The sequence below is a fragment of the Neophocaena asiaeorientalis genome, unplaced genomic scaffold, assembly GCF_003031525.2.
Source record: "Neophocaena asiaeorientalis asiaeorientalis breed wild unplaced genomic scaffold, Neophocaena_asiaeorientalis_V1.1 scaffold119, whole genome shotgun sequence".
NCBI lineage: Eukaryota > Metazoa > Chordata > Mammalia > Artiodactyla > Phocoenidae > Neophocaena > Neophocaena asiaeorientalis.
Window position 1 is genome coordinate 8,832,065 of NW_020175821.1, and position 15,529 is coordinate 8,847,593.

Genomic DNA, 15,529 nt, shown 5'->3' on the forward strand with positions numbered 1-15,529 from the left:
GAGATCCCACAGTGTAGTGGACCGGCATCCCCTTCCACTTCCTGCCTCTGCACAGAGAGAGGAAGGATACTTCCCCTTCTCCCAAGTAAATTTACTTACAGGCAGAATTGGATGCAAATGAAATTTTAAAAGAGTAGCTGCAAAGAAAGTAGCTCATAAATGTTCTCAGTGCACACACACACACAATTGCAATTATGTGATGTGATGGATGTGTTAATTAACCTTAGTGTGGTAATCATTTCATAACATATACTTGTATCAAATCATCCCCTTGTACATCTTAAATTTACACAATGTTATATGTCAATTATATCTCAATAAAGCTGGAAAAATAAAAGAGTAGCTATAACGAGGAAGATAGCAAGCAACAGTAGCTTAAGGAAAAATAAAACCTTTATATGAAATAATAGGAATCTAGGGAAGTGGCCTCCTAGATGCTATTTTTATTTTCAGCATTTCAGGTTAACACAGATTGAGTTAATGATGTTTTCCTATAGCTCCCAGGCAACTCAAATGGCAGGGCTCAGACTAGCAGAGATGCACTTCGTGCAGATTTGGAAGGGGTGAGAAGCCAGGCCTGGGGGTTGTGCTGAGTCTCCAGTCAGTAGATATAGAGGAAAGTAGTAGTATATCAGGGATTTTCTACTGCACCCTAGACACATGGCAATTTTCACAGATCTTCTCCTTGTCAGTTTAACCAGTTTGAATCAGCTACCCAATTTCAGTGGCTAACAGGCTTTTTTATTAAAGTAACCCCAGAGGTTCAATGATGGAAAATGAGGCATATTAGAGTAGAGGACCATTTAAGAATCCTAAATTCCATTTCACCCCTGGTGTTTATGTTTTCCATGGGATAGATTAAAATGTGTATGTTCACAAAAAGGAAATTTCTGAAACCCTAATGGGAAAGTTTGAGATGTTTCCTGCTGCTAATGGATTGTTAAAGATTAAAGAATCAGCTCAAACTGAGGTCCACCTTTTGGATGACTGGTGATTGCTACTTAGAGACTTTATGTCAACCTGTTTAAGTCAATGAAGATTGGTAGAGACATTTTGAAGTTCCAGCTCTACTTTCTTCTTTGGAAACATTTTCGCAACATCTGCCTTTTATGGAATTCTTTAATTAGTTTCTCAACATTACTTAATTATTCAAAAACCCGACTCACGAATGCTTCATGAGCTACAGCCAGCAAGTGGTGTGGTGTGTGTGTGCACGCACGTGCATGCATGCTCACATGCACGTGTGTATATTTTCATGTGCTCTCTTTGGACAACTCTCTAAGTTTTCTAGATAATTGTCTGCATTGGGATCATATTCTTTGAATCATAAGCTCTAAGAGGACTACTTCTAGGTCTGTGAGTATTGAATTATATTATTATATGGTGCTTAAAACATAAGCATAATAGAGATAGTGTAAGACAGAGAACCTTTCCTGAAAAGGGAATTGGAATTTTGGGGTTATTCATATCATATTATAATTCATATTAGCAATGTACATTGTCATATTTTATTATTATATTAAAATATTATGTTTTTTTAGTATTGCCTTTTTTGCCAAAAAAATAATGCATTCAGGATAGATGAGATAAAGACAGTTAGCCTGATGCGACCTATAAAAACAAAAGTCATGAATGTTTGGTCTTCCTTTCAAACACTTGGCCTCCAGGCAGCATCTGTTTCATGTCAGATGCACTGTCTATTGTGTTTTTATTGACTTGTTTTATTGTGGCAAAAACCACAAAACATAAAATTTACCATGTTAACCATTTTTAAGTGTACAGTTTAGTTGGGTTAAGTATATTCCCATTGTTGTGCAAAGGATCTGAAGAACTTTTTCATCTTGTAGAATTGAAATTCTATACCCATTAAACAACAATCCCCCTTTCCCCTTTTCCTCAGCCCCTGGTAACTACCATTCTACTTTCTATTTCTAAGAATTTGACTACTTTAGATATATAAGTGGAATAATACAATTTGTCTTTTTTGTGGCCGGCTTATTTCATTTAGCATAATGTTCTCAAATGTCACAGCATCTGACAGGATTTCTTTCCTTTTCTTTTTTTTTTTTTTTTGCGGTACGTGGGCCTCTCACTGCTGTGGCCCCTCCCGTTGTGGAGCACAGGCTCCGGACGCGCAGGCTTAGCGGCCATGGCTCACGGGCCCAGCCGCTCCGTGGCATATGGGATCTTCCTGGACCGGGGCACGAACCCGTGTCCCCTGCATCAGCAGGCGGACTCTCAACCACTGCGCCACCAGGGAAGCCCTCCTTCCTTTTTTAAGGCTGAATAATATTCCATTGAATGTATATATCACATTTTGTTTATCCATTCATTCATCATGGACATTTGAATGCTTCTACTCTTGGCTGTTATAAGTAGCGCTTCTATGAACATAGGCATGCAGATATCTCTTTGAGATCCTGATATCAATTCTTTTGGATACATACCTAGAAGTGAGAATGCTGGATCATACTGTAGTTGTATTTTTAATTTTTTGAGGAACCACCATACTGTTTTCCGTAGTGATTGAACCTTTTTACAGTACTACCCAACAGTGCACAAGGGTTCCAGTTTCTCCACATCCTCGTCAACACTCGTTTTTTCCTGTTTTTCCGATAGTAGCCATCCTAATGGGTATGAGTCTTACTGACTTTTGACTAACAGGTTCCATAACTTCTATTAGGGCCTATTTTAGTGTCCTGTAATCTTCACTATTGAAATACCTTGGTTTACAATTGTTCACTCAGCCTTTATTTAGTGCCTACTTTGTGCTGGGGATAGGGGATACAAAGACTTTTTAAAAAGACATCTTGCATGCCATCAGAGAGCTGACAGTCTCATCAGGGACAGACCTGTAGATAATCATGTATTTACATGTGATATAACATGTTATATTTATATCACATAAGCAATGTGGTAGGTGTCAAAATACACTCAGGTACAATGTTTCAAGACAGTACTAAGGAGTGAGTACTTAACTACTTGGAAGAGAACCCCAAGGAAATGATGGTTGAGCTGATTCTTGAAGCATTAGACAGAGAACGAGAAAGGAAAGGCTTAGGGAGTTTCCATTTGCAGAGGTACAAAGCAATGAAAGAATATTCAAGTTTAGGAAACCCAGTTGTTTCTCTGGATATGGTAAGAGCATAGGATATGTTGTGGAATGTGACAAAGGCACAAAGGAGTGTGACAAAGGAAACGGCAGAGTTGATGCTAAAATGTAGGCAAGAGCCAGATGTGAAGAGTCTTGTGTGTCATGCTCTAGAAGAGGATGTCACTTCCACGAGCAGGGAAGTGACATGGATGCAAAATGTAATGGAGTTGGAGGACCAGTGGGGAGGATAAGACTGAAGATAAGGAAGACAATTTAGAAACTTCAATTGTCCTATACAGGTTAAATTAAGTAGAGATGTTAATGTTGGACCAGATTCAAAAGATACTTATTGGCTGAATATATGGGCTCTGATGAGTCTCTTGATGTGGTACATAATGGAAGGTGAGGAATCTAGGATGGCTCATATTTCTGATTTGGGTGGATGGTGATGGCATTAACTGAGATGAGAATATAGGAAGAAGGCCAAGCAGGCTGTTTGGTGTTTGTTGGGGTGGGACTCTAGGAGGATGACAAGGAGATAGAGAGGTAAGAAACACCTGTAGGATACAGATAGAGAGATGTTTAAAGGGGTCATTGGAAAAATGAGCCTGGAGTCCCAGAATGAGGTCTGAGCCAGAATAGCATACATTTGGAAGTCACCACTGATAAATTAGTAAAGCCATGGGAAGGGATGCCATTATTCAGGCAGACCACGCAGAACAGGAGAAGGTTGAGTACAAAACTCCGGGGAGCCCAGTCTTCACAGGGTGAGAGACATGGGAGGACTTTAGAAGAGCCAGAAGAAAAGGGTACTCTGGTTGGCCAGAGAAGTGACATAATGACTGAAAATTGTCCAGTGAATTTGGCAACCAGGTTATTGTCACCTTGGCAAGAGCACTTTCAGTGGATTAATAGCCATAGAACTCAGATTACAGTGACCTGAGGGAGGTGAGGACTGAAAACCATAAATGTAGAATACTCTTTCAAGGTTTTTGTAAAAAGAAGAGGAGAGGGTAGGAGGCATAGCTGGAGAACTGAAAGAAAGTTTTTATTTTTCACTTTTTTTGTTGTTTTTCTGAGATGAATATGTTTTTAGGCTGGGAGAAAGGAACCAGTGGAGAAAGAAAAATTGGCAATGGAAGAGAAGGGGGAAAACTGATGGAACAAGATGCTAAAGTTAAAAGTTGGATGGGCTCAAAAGTGCAAGTGAAGACATTAGCATTGGACAAAAGAAGGGTCCCTTCTTTACAAGAAAATGAAAAAAGATGTTCTGGGGTACACACCCCTATATGTAAGTGAGATCATTCCTTATTCTTTACAGCAAGTCTCTTAATTCTCAGCAAAGATGGAAAAAGGATCAATACCTCTCTCCATTATAATTTCTACTCCTCTCTTAGTCATTTGAACTATAGTTAAATCTTTTGTAAAAATCACCTTTGTTTTGAGTGATCCAAAAACAACAGAAGGACTCTCCTAGGCATTACTCTTTAGGAATTCCCAGCAAAGAGGGATCCCAAGTTCATTGATGTCAAGGTTGCTAAGCAACCATGTCACTATCTAATATTATCTACCACAATGGCCTGACACAGAAAATAACCTGACTTTAAGTGTGAACATAACTCCCTACTTCATTTTGCTGTCTCCCCCTCCCCCATAAATTTGGTGGTCTTTATTGAAAGGGAATATTTGCCATAAAACACAAAGGGTATTTGTTTCCTTAACTGGAATTTCAGCATTCACTTAGCCCACGATGCAAAAATAGTGCGTATGTCCATTCCAGAACAGAAATCAGGGAAATCCTTAAGAGTTGTTAGTGACCTCATTTAGAAACACTCCCATCCATTGTACAGTTGCATCATGTTTGCTGCTAGGGAAAAATAAAAAAGATCTGCCATAAAGAATTATAGATAGGATTTAAGTATGAACATTTTTTATGAGCTTCAAAGTACTATTTTCTTGAGCATAGAGCACAAGAAGGTGGTAGAGGAATACAATATTTCTTATTTATGCTTATATTTATTATTAAAATTCTTGATAATAATGTATTTTGTGTAATACTGAGATAACATTTAATGCTTACCCACTGTCATTTTTTGAGGAGAATTGTATTTCTAAGATGAATTATGATGACTGGGAGAATGGAAAGGGAGCTAATATTGATTAGGTCCCACTCGTAGGCTGGGAACCTTGGGCACATAATCTCATTTATCTCCCAAACCTGTGAAATAGTTATTATCCTTATCTACTTGAGGAACCGCCATCTACTGGAGTTGCTCTCAGGTTTATGTGTTAGATCCAGGACAGTCTCCTCTCTTTTTTCCAGGTAGGGCGTCTCTTAAACTCCAGAAGACTAAGTGATCTCTACTACTTGAACCCTCTCGTACTCATCATTTTTTATAACTCACCTGATATATAACTGCTTTCTTACTTACCAAGCACTTTCCTCCCTGGACTGAGTGTTTTATTCCCCCTTTAATGCTCTTTATTCTTATCTTACCTTTGAAGCCTGCTATCATTCCATTTTCTTATCAGGACCTCCCCAACAGTCCCAGAACTCTTTGATTGTCTGGTGTGCTGACTTAGGCCCTCACTAAGGCCACTAACAAATCAAGCCTATCTTATCAACTGACAACACATGCTGGAACTATGATGGATCATTAGATATCAAGTCTTCTATCAAGACCTCTATCAATACTTGATATTCTGGGACTGGAAAATATCAATATGAATAGAAGAACTTCAAAGCTGCTAAACAGGTAAATAACAATGTGTACCGTATACTCATTAAAGGAAAGAGGATGGTATTACTTCTAGATCCTGTATAAAAAAATAACCAATGAAGATGAAACTGATGAGTGGACACTTCTTGAGATGAAATCTAAAGCTATCACTTTCCTTCTCTCACCTACCAGATTGGAACTCTCTGGTAAGAGCACAAAACTCTGGTTACCACTGTTAAATTAATTGAACAAGGAGACCATGAGGCCAAGGTGGCTTTACTGCTGTTGTGGCCCACATAAGTAAACTGCGGTCTTAGCCTATAAATGCCTCCAGGTTACAAAATCAAAGCCTAAGGACAGCTAATCACAGACAGCCAACTAGGCTTCAACTATACCTGATCAATAATTTCCTTGCTTTGCTCCACCCTTTCTCTATAAAAGTCTTTCCCTGAGCTCCTGTTAGTGGAGCACTCCTAACCACTTCTGGTTTGGCACTGTCTGATTCAAATATATTTTTGCTCAGATAAACTCTTAAGTTTTTTTTTTAATACGCCTCAGTTTATCTGTTAACACCACTCTACGAAAACTATGGACTGAATGAATGTGAGGGGAAAACTTGGTGAATAATACCTTGGTTTGCTTTTGCAATTCTAACCTATTGGTGATTGGTCTTCTCTTTCCTTCAAGGGATATCTCACTGCAAAATATACTCTGGTCTGCCTCCTCAACTAGATGTTCCCTCTCAAGGTAATGGCCTCTTCAATATTGCTGTGTCTCTAATGCCTAGCACGGGAATCGCTCAATGTATATGTCGGGTTGCTGACAATGATCCCTGAGATCTCTTCCCTCTAGGAAAGGGTTCAAACCTTCTAATCTATAGTCACCTTCCTTCAAGATCCAGAGAAAGAGATTTTGGAACATTAACTACCATCCATCTAGAGGTAAATAACTGGCTTCTTAAAGGTGTGTCTGCGTATGTGCTTCTGATACATTTTGAACAGGCATCAGATTGTGTTCCCACATCCCCTCTTCATCTGAATAAAGACTGTATATGTCTGAGATACAGTCTGTGAGAGTCAGATTTCCACCCACAATAACACAGAGCTGCCTTGAAAAGTGCATTTCACTGGAATTTCATTCTAAATGAGTATTCAAAACTAGGCATGCAAAATTAAGAAAAGAAATTGATTTTAATACAGTAAAATTGATTTCACCATAGTTCTAAGAAACTTGGAAAATAAAACTTCACACTTGGCAAACTTGGCCATAAAAATGCACTAAGGTAGCTCATTCTTCTCATCAACCATAACTTTTGATCAAAAGTCAATGCCTTTGTGGCCTACAGATCTGTTTGTCTGTTTGTCAAAGACTGGGCTGTTCATAAAATTTAATGTGTTCATGTGGGTCCACTGGCTAATAAAAGCATGGATTTGAGGACTTTTCTGCCCTGTTTATGCACAAAAATTAGCCTAAAACTGAAAGGTGTTTTGTGTTCCTTTACTCCCCTCTGCTGGTAAGTTCTAATATAGTGCTTAATTTTTAAAAAGTTGATAGAAACATTGTGTTTTTAAAACTGTAAGAGAAAATCATGTTGAAAATCATGAAAAGATTTTCTACAATGCAATTCTTTCAGTTTGAATTTCATGCTGGAGATTTCTCTCTGGATGATGCTCCACAGTCGAGTAGACCAGTTGAAGTTCATAGCGATCAAATTGAGACATTAATTGAGAAAATCAGTGTTATACCACGCGGGAAATAGCTGACATATTCAAAATATCCAAATCAAGCATTGAAAATCATTTGCACCAGCTTGGTTATGTAAATCGCTTTGATGTTTGGGTTCCACATAAGTTAAGTGAAAAAAACCTTCTTGACCGTATTTCCACATGCGATTCTCTACTTAAACATAACGAAAATGTTTCGTTTTTAAAACAAATTGTGATGGGCGATGAAAAGTGGATACTGTACAACGGTGTAGAATGGAAGAGATCGTGGGGCAAGCGAAATGAACCACCACCAACCACACCAAAGGCCGGTCTTCATCCAAAGAAGGTGATGTGTATATGGTGGGATTAGAAGGGAGTTCTCTATTATGAGCTCCTTCCGGAAAACCAAACGATTAATTCCAACACGTACTGCTCCTAGTTAGACCAACTGAAAGCAGCGATCATTGAAAAGCATCCAGAATTAGTCAATAGAAAACGCATCACCTTCCTTCAGGAAAACGCAAGACCGCATGTTTCTTTGATGACCAGGCAAAAACTGTTAACAGCTTGGCTGGGAAGTTCTGATTCATCTGCGTACTCACCAGACATTGCACCTTCGGATTTCCATTTATTTCAGTCTTTAATGGAAAAAAATTCTCTTAATGGAAAAAATTTCAATTCCCTGGAAGACTACAAAAGGCACCTGGAACAGTTCTTTGCTCAAAAAGATAAAAAGTTTTGGGAAGATAGAATTATGAAGTTGCCTGAAAAATGGCAGAAGGTAGTGGAACAAAAGGATGAATACGTTGTTCAATAAAGTTCTTGGTGAAAATGAAAAATGTGTCTTTCACTTTTATTTAAAAACCAAAGGCACTGGCTTCCCTGGTGGTACAGTGGTTAGGAATCCACCTGCCAATGCAGGGGACATGGTCCGGGAAGATCCCACACGGCGCGGAGCGGCTGGGCCCATGAGCCATGGCCACTGAGCCTGCGCGTCCGGAGCCTGTGCTCCACAACGGGAGATGCCACAACACAACAATGAGAGGCCCGCGTACCGCAAAAAAAAAAAAAAAAGAAGAATTGCCAGGGATATTTAGATTGATGGAACATCTGTGTTTGAAAGGCTTTGGATGATTTCAAACAGTTACTTTCCTCATACCCACTCTATTTTCGCTTTCCTTTAATGGGAAACGTATATGATCTACAACTATGTCCAAACTTCTTAGATCTGAGAGACCACATAAACATTTGACTAAAGCTTGCAGACCCGGTGTGGGTATAGAGATAGGAAAGCCCACCAATAATGAGAAGAGCATTGCTGAAGGGTGTCTCAATGGGTGCACAGGGCACCAAAGCTCACTCCTCAAACACTAACCACCAAGTGCTTTGAAATAATGAGAAAAAGAATAATTTAACAGTGAAACTAGGAAGTGCAGTCCAACTCCCTCCTCTTATTGGAAAGTCCCAGTGCACAATGGTGTATTAAAGGCCCCTAGAGACCCTATGGTAAGGAAACTGGTTTAAATCCCCACATTTATTTGACAGGAGATCTTTTTAACATTCCACACAACTAGGAATCTGGAGTCTGTGCCCATAGACATGTCGGTTCCCCTGCCTTCCTCTCTTCCCAAATCTAGAGTCTTTCAATTTTCATCCTTTAGGTGTTTTGTTGCTTTTGTTTGTTTGTTTATCCTACTCTGTAAGAGTGGGAGGGAAAGCTTTTCTTGCTAATAGGAATTCCTCATTCAGTAATTCAAAAAGGATTCATTGAGATCTTTATTCAGAATTCAGGGCTACACTTCATGGGAAGTGAACATGAACCTGGCCCCTGCCCACTTGTGGGACTTAGACCTGGAGGAGAAAATGTAAGGCGTGCAAATAGCTGCTCCCGACAAGGACTCTAGTGTTGCCCTCTGAACTGTCAGGGAAGGTTTTGTGAGAGAAGTCACCTTTGTGCTGGCTGACAAGTGTCATCTTCCTTCACGTCAATTACAGCTCCATTAAATTTTCAAAATGGCAGTGACTTTACTTTTTAATGATTATCAAGTAACATGTGTATTAGTCACTTAGGGCTACCTTAACGAGGTACCACAAGCTGGGTGCCTTCAAACAACAGAAGTTTATTTTCTCACAATTCTGGAAACTAGAAGTCAAGGTTGGTAGGGCAGTGCTCCCTCTGCAACTCGTAGGGGAGAACCCTTCCTCGCTGCCTCCTAGCTTCTGGCGGTGGCCACCAATCCTTGGTGTTTCTTGGTGTGCAGAGGCAGCACTTTAGTCTCTCTCTCCATCATCAAATGCGTTCTCACCTCACATGGCTGTGTCTCTCCTCTTCTTATAAGGATATTAGTTATATTGGATTAAGGGGCCACCCTACTTCGGTATGACCTCAACTAAGTACATCTGCTAATAAGGTCACATTTTGAGATACTGGGGGTTAAGAAATCACATCTTTTGGGGGGACACAATTCAACCCCTAACAATAAACCCATTATGAAATATTCAAATGATAATAGCAGAAAAGCACAAAGAAGAATGCAAAAAAAAAGTCACTTGCAAAGTCACCACTCAGACATAACTGCTGTTAATATCTTTCCATTTTTCTTTGCATATACACATATAAAGCACAGCAATCATATTATACACACAACTTTGTGACTTCCTTTTCTCAAATTATATCCTGGATACCCTCCAAATCAATAAATATAAATATATCTCTGTAATTGGTACACAATAACTTATCTAATCAAGCCTGTACTGTGGTTGGTGGCACTATTAAACTGTCCATTTTGTAGTTTTGTCAAAGACAGAAAAATTCTTAAGCTTTTCTGTACTTACAGTTTTTATTTTATCATTTTGGCTTATCTATCATTATCTTTTTCCATCTCATTTTTCCTACCTTCCCCCATGCTCCCCATCCCCCCCCCAAAAAGCAGCTTGAATTTCTTGCTCTAGAACAGAACAGAAATTTGTATGTGTCTCTTCCACTCACAAATCTCAGAAGGCTGTTATTCTCTGTTTGACATTTTTTGTCAGTCGTTTCAGAGTTGGCACAAGTCCTGGACTATTCTTTTGGATATTGGAACACCATACAAGGCAACCTTAAAGGCAAGAGAAAACCCTGTGACCTGAGACTAAAAGACCTATAATTGACTAGTCAGGTGATGACATTTACTCTCTGGGTGCCCCCCACTTTTATTTGTTTAATTTGTGTAATATAAAACACAACAAAACATTTTGTTTGGTTTTCCCACCTAACAACCCAGAGTAAGAAACATTTTTCAACTTAGACCATTGTCCTTTGAACCTGGTCCACAGGTTCTTAAACTTTAGTGTACAGACAAATCATCTGGGAACCTTATCAAAAGGCAGATTCTGATTCAGTAGGTCTGAGTGAGACCTGAGTTACTCCTTTTCTAACTTCTCCATGTTGACAACAATGCTGCTGGTCCATGGACCACATTTTGGTAGCAAGACTCTAGTTGAGAGCACTGGTTAGGGAAAACCATCAACCCTGTGTCTTAAGTTGGGCTGCCTGAATAACAGACACTGAGGTGGAGATTCGTGAGCAGGAGTCTTACTGGGTCAAATTCTTGGAATAACGAGTAAAGGAGTGAAGAAAGTAGGATTGGACAGATGGGAAGGCTGAGCTGTGATACGATTGCCACATAAGCCTCAGCCCATCCCACAGGAAGCTCTGGAGCCGGGAGGCCCTTCAGTTGCCCTGAATTGAGGCAAGGGGCCAAGCCTATGGACCCCCATACAAACCAGACACGGTAAGCACACTGCAGACCGCCCCCAGGAGGCATCATGTGAGGTGGGGCAGCTCCCTTCTGTGAGAGCAGTTCTCACTTCTCACAGGGGACTTGGCTCTGAGCCATCTGCAGCCAAAATTCCTGCAAGCAGGGAAAGCAAGCACCTCAGCCCTGGAGGGGGATCTAGGTGAAGCATCACTGTGTCCATTATTCTGGTGAGAGCTCCAGTGACCTGAGAAAATCATTGTATTATTTTCTATTTTAGTCAAGTCTGAATTTTAGAGATTTCCCCAAATGTTTTGGTTTTTGAAATTGTGTCTGTGCAATGTGCCAGGCCTTGGAGGCAGTGATTTCAAGGACAATCACTTTAGATTTACAGAGAAACGCTCTGTATCTGACTTGAAAAGCTACCTGAGTCACCTTTTCCCAAGCAGGGGTGCAAGAAGAAAATCTAGGGAAGCCCTTTGGCAGATACGTGATTTATGTCACAGTAAAGAGAGCTAAGTGAAATATCTAAAGAAAAAGATGTGTGCCATCTAGTGGCACTAACTAAAAGCAAAGTCTAGGTAATTCCCTGGTGGTCCAGTAGGTAGGCCTCCATCCTGCCACTGCTGGGGGCCCAGGTTCGATACCTTGTAGGGGAACTAAGATCCTGTAAGCCACGCAGCACAGCCAAAAATAAAAATGAAAATAAAATAATAAAAGCATAATCTAATGTTCAAGTAAAAGCAGTTTCCCCTTACCCAGTCAAGGTACTCTATGGGCATTCAGTAGCAGTGTTCTGCTACTTTCAGAGGCAGGTGTCAGGGGTTGCTGAAGTGAGATGAAATTAAAATGTCTAGGACTGGGTAGCCATATGGAAAATGATAAAATTTGATCCATTCTTTATTCTACACTGGATAAATTCCAAATGGATCAGAGATCTAAATATTTTAAAAGAAACAAACAAACCTGGCATTTAAAAACTGGCATTTTTAAAAAAAGAATAAATTATTTTGTAACTTGGGAGTAGAGAAAACATTCCTATCATTCAGAGTCTCAGGGACGAGGTTGATTATCTTAACTATAAGTTAAACAAACAAGCAAAGCAGAAAGTCCAATAAAGGTTAGTTTTTAAAAGTGCAACCCATATCACACAGGGCTAATATATAAAAAGTTTCTGAATTTTTTTTTTAAAAAAGAAGGCCATCTTGATGGAAAATAGGTAATGGATTGACAAGTCAAATAAAAAGAAATAAAATTCAGATAAAAAGAAACAGATGAAAAGATTGATTCACTTATTTCAGTTTGTTTTCCACTCAGTGGTTGCTTTTAAACTTTATTTTGTATTTTAAACATGTTAACCATTTACATGACTCCAAGGTCAAACTATAAAACAAGATATATTCAGAAATCTAGCTTCCATTCCTGCTCTCTCCCTCCCCTTGCTCTTCCCCTATTGGTTCCCATTTTTATTAGATTTTGATTTACGTTTCCATTTTTTTAATCTTTTTTTTTTTTTTTTGGCTGCACCATGCAGCATGTGGGATCTTAGTTCCCTGACCAGGGATCAAACCTGTGGCCCCTGCAGTGGAAGCGTGGAGTCTTAATCACTGGACTGCTGGGGAAGTCCCCTCCATTGTTTATTTTTAAAAATGTAAGCAAGTTTACATTTGTGTATGTATTTCTACCCCTTCTTACATACATACTGCACACGGTCTTCCGTGCCTTGCTTTTTCCACTTCATAGCTGTATATCCTCCATATTCCTTAACAGATTCATCCTCGCATTTCATTATATGTATTCATTTTATTCATGCACCATTCAGAAAGATGCTCCATATCATTCATAAAAAGATAAATGTGAAACTATACTGAGATACCATTTCTCACCTATCATATTAGCAAAAATCTAGGAGTTTGACAATCCATTCTATGGGAGAGGATGTGGGGAAATAGGAACTCATATATTACTGGTATGAATACAAAATCACACCACTTCTATGAAGGTGAATTTGGGAATAATAAAGAAAATAACATTCTTTTACTTTCTAACCTAGTAATCCCATTTGTCCCAATCTATGCTAAAGATCCATTAGCAAGTAACTTTTTGTGATAGCAAAGACTGGAAATAGCCCATGTATCCATCAATATAGGTCTGGTTGATTAAACTACGGTACATCCATAATAACCAAAGAGAAGATGTACGTCCAGTTCATTTAAAACACAATATTTTGTCTGTACATTTCCAATGGGATATAATGTGAAGAAAAAAAAACAAACAAATTTAAACTTCATTCAGCAGCCTTACATTAGCAATATTGCTATTCCTATTCTGTTTTATATATATATATGTGTGTATATATTTATATACATGATAAAGCAAATTTAAGTAATTATGTTAATATCATTAAGAACTAATATTTTCATCTTAAAGGACAAAACACAAAATCAAAGAGCTCAGCTTTAAAAAAGCATTAATACATAGTTAGAAAAATTAATATTAAGAGACATAGGGGGTCCTAAAGCCCAAAACAATGTGAAGTTTGGGGACGGGAGGAGGCTAAAGATAACATAAGTAATTATTTATAGTTATGTCTGAAGGAAAAGAGGAGAAATGGGTTCAGCATAGCCTCTGATGTACTGGCTCCTGTTAAAACTGATGGCTTTTTCTGCCGTGCCTTTTGTCTCCTAAATGCTGGTCCCAGTCCACCATCCCACCTTCACGTTTTACTAAGTTAATTTCTGCTGATTCTTCAGATCAGTCAATTGGTACACTGCCCCTCCCCCATCAAGGATCTTTCATTGTACCCTGTCATGGAATAATATTCCTTTCCTAGTGCACGCCTCTCAGTTAATAATTATGCCCCCATTCATAAGTTACTTGGTTGATATTCTTCCCCGCTCCCTTCGAGGGCCAAAATTGTGTCTGGTTTTGCTCATCATCCTATACCAAACTGCATGATAGGGGCTCAACAAACAACTGTTAAGATAAAGCAAAATGTTTAATTTCCATTTTGTTCCCACTTCTTCAGAGAATCCTCTTTAGATTGGGAAGGTAGCACACCTAAAGACCTCAACTCCAAAAGGAGCAAAATGGTTCTAAGAAAACTGTTTCCCACTTAAATCCGTTCACGTCCGCAAATATGCATTTGGCCCCTGGCACAGTTAGGTAATAGGCACACAAGTGGATAATGCAGATAAAGTTCTGTTGATACTCTTACCAAGTTTACATGGGAGTGAGGCAAGGGTGGTAGTAAATGTATGCTGTATTGTCTGCAGTATTTGAGTCCAAGTCTCCAGCCCTAAACAAATTACATCCCCCCAAAACAGAAAACACCCTGATGGGATTGCTGATGTTTGAGAATGGAAAAGCAGCCCGGGAACTAGGGCCTAGTATGTGTAATCTTGCCTGTCAACAAGATAAGCAAGGTTTCTGCATTGTGTGGGCCCGGAGCCAGGCTCCTCCCTGGTGTCCTAAATCATTCCACCAAATGAAGCTTATGCAGCTGCCGCCTTTCGCGAACTTCGCATTCCTCCCGCACTCTATACTCTCTCATGACGGGTTTTCTTTGTTGTATTTACCTAAGAGGTAAGATTTGGGCGTCACCATCAGCCCCCAAGCCAAGTATGGACCAGTTCCCATAGCCGAAGTTCCCACCAAACGCCCCAGCTGAGGGTTACTAAGATCAGCGTTTGTGAATTCTGACCCAAATTGTCTCCCCTCCGGTTCCGTAGAACAGGTTTCTCTGTAAAAAGGCCTTCAGCCTCGGCCAAGTTCTGAAAAAAATGAGAATGAGGTGTCTATTACATATCCCCGAATATATTGTCTCAGGCGCAGGCCGGGTGTTTTAAAATACACGATAAAAAGTATTTTCCTCCAAAATATGGCTAAGAAGGAGCAAGTGTAACTCGTCTTTTCGTGTTTCTTAGTTTTGCCCGCCACACCCTTCGTGGTCCCGCCCCTTTGCCCTTAACTCACTAGACAGGCAGTTTCTGGCCACCTTCCGGGGTCCTGATTTTGAAAAGAGGAGCGGGCCAATCAGAGTGTGGAACGTTTTTTGGCGCTGCCATTTGAGGCTGGACTGGAACAGAAGGTGGGCCGGCCGAGGTGGCTCCGGTTGTCTGTCGAGGCGGTGGGGCGGAGGCATGAGGAGGGACACTTGACTTTCAGTGAGCGCACCCGGATGTGCTGGCCCGGGGCGGCAGGCAGGTTGATGGAGGAGGGAGGGAGCAGCCTGTGAAACAGGGTGACGGCGGCCACCAGCCCGGGCGGGGA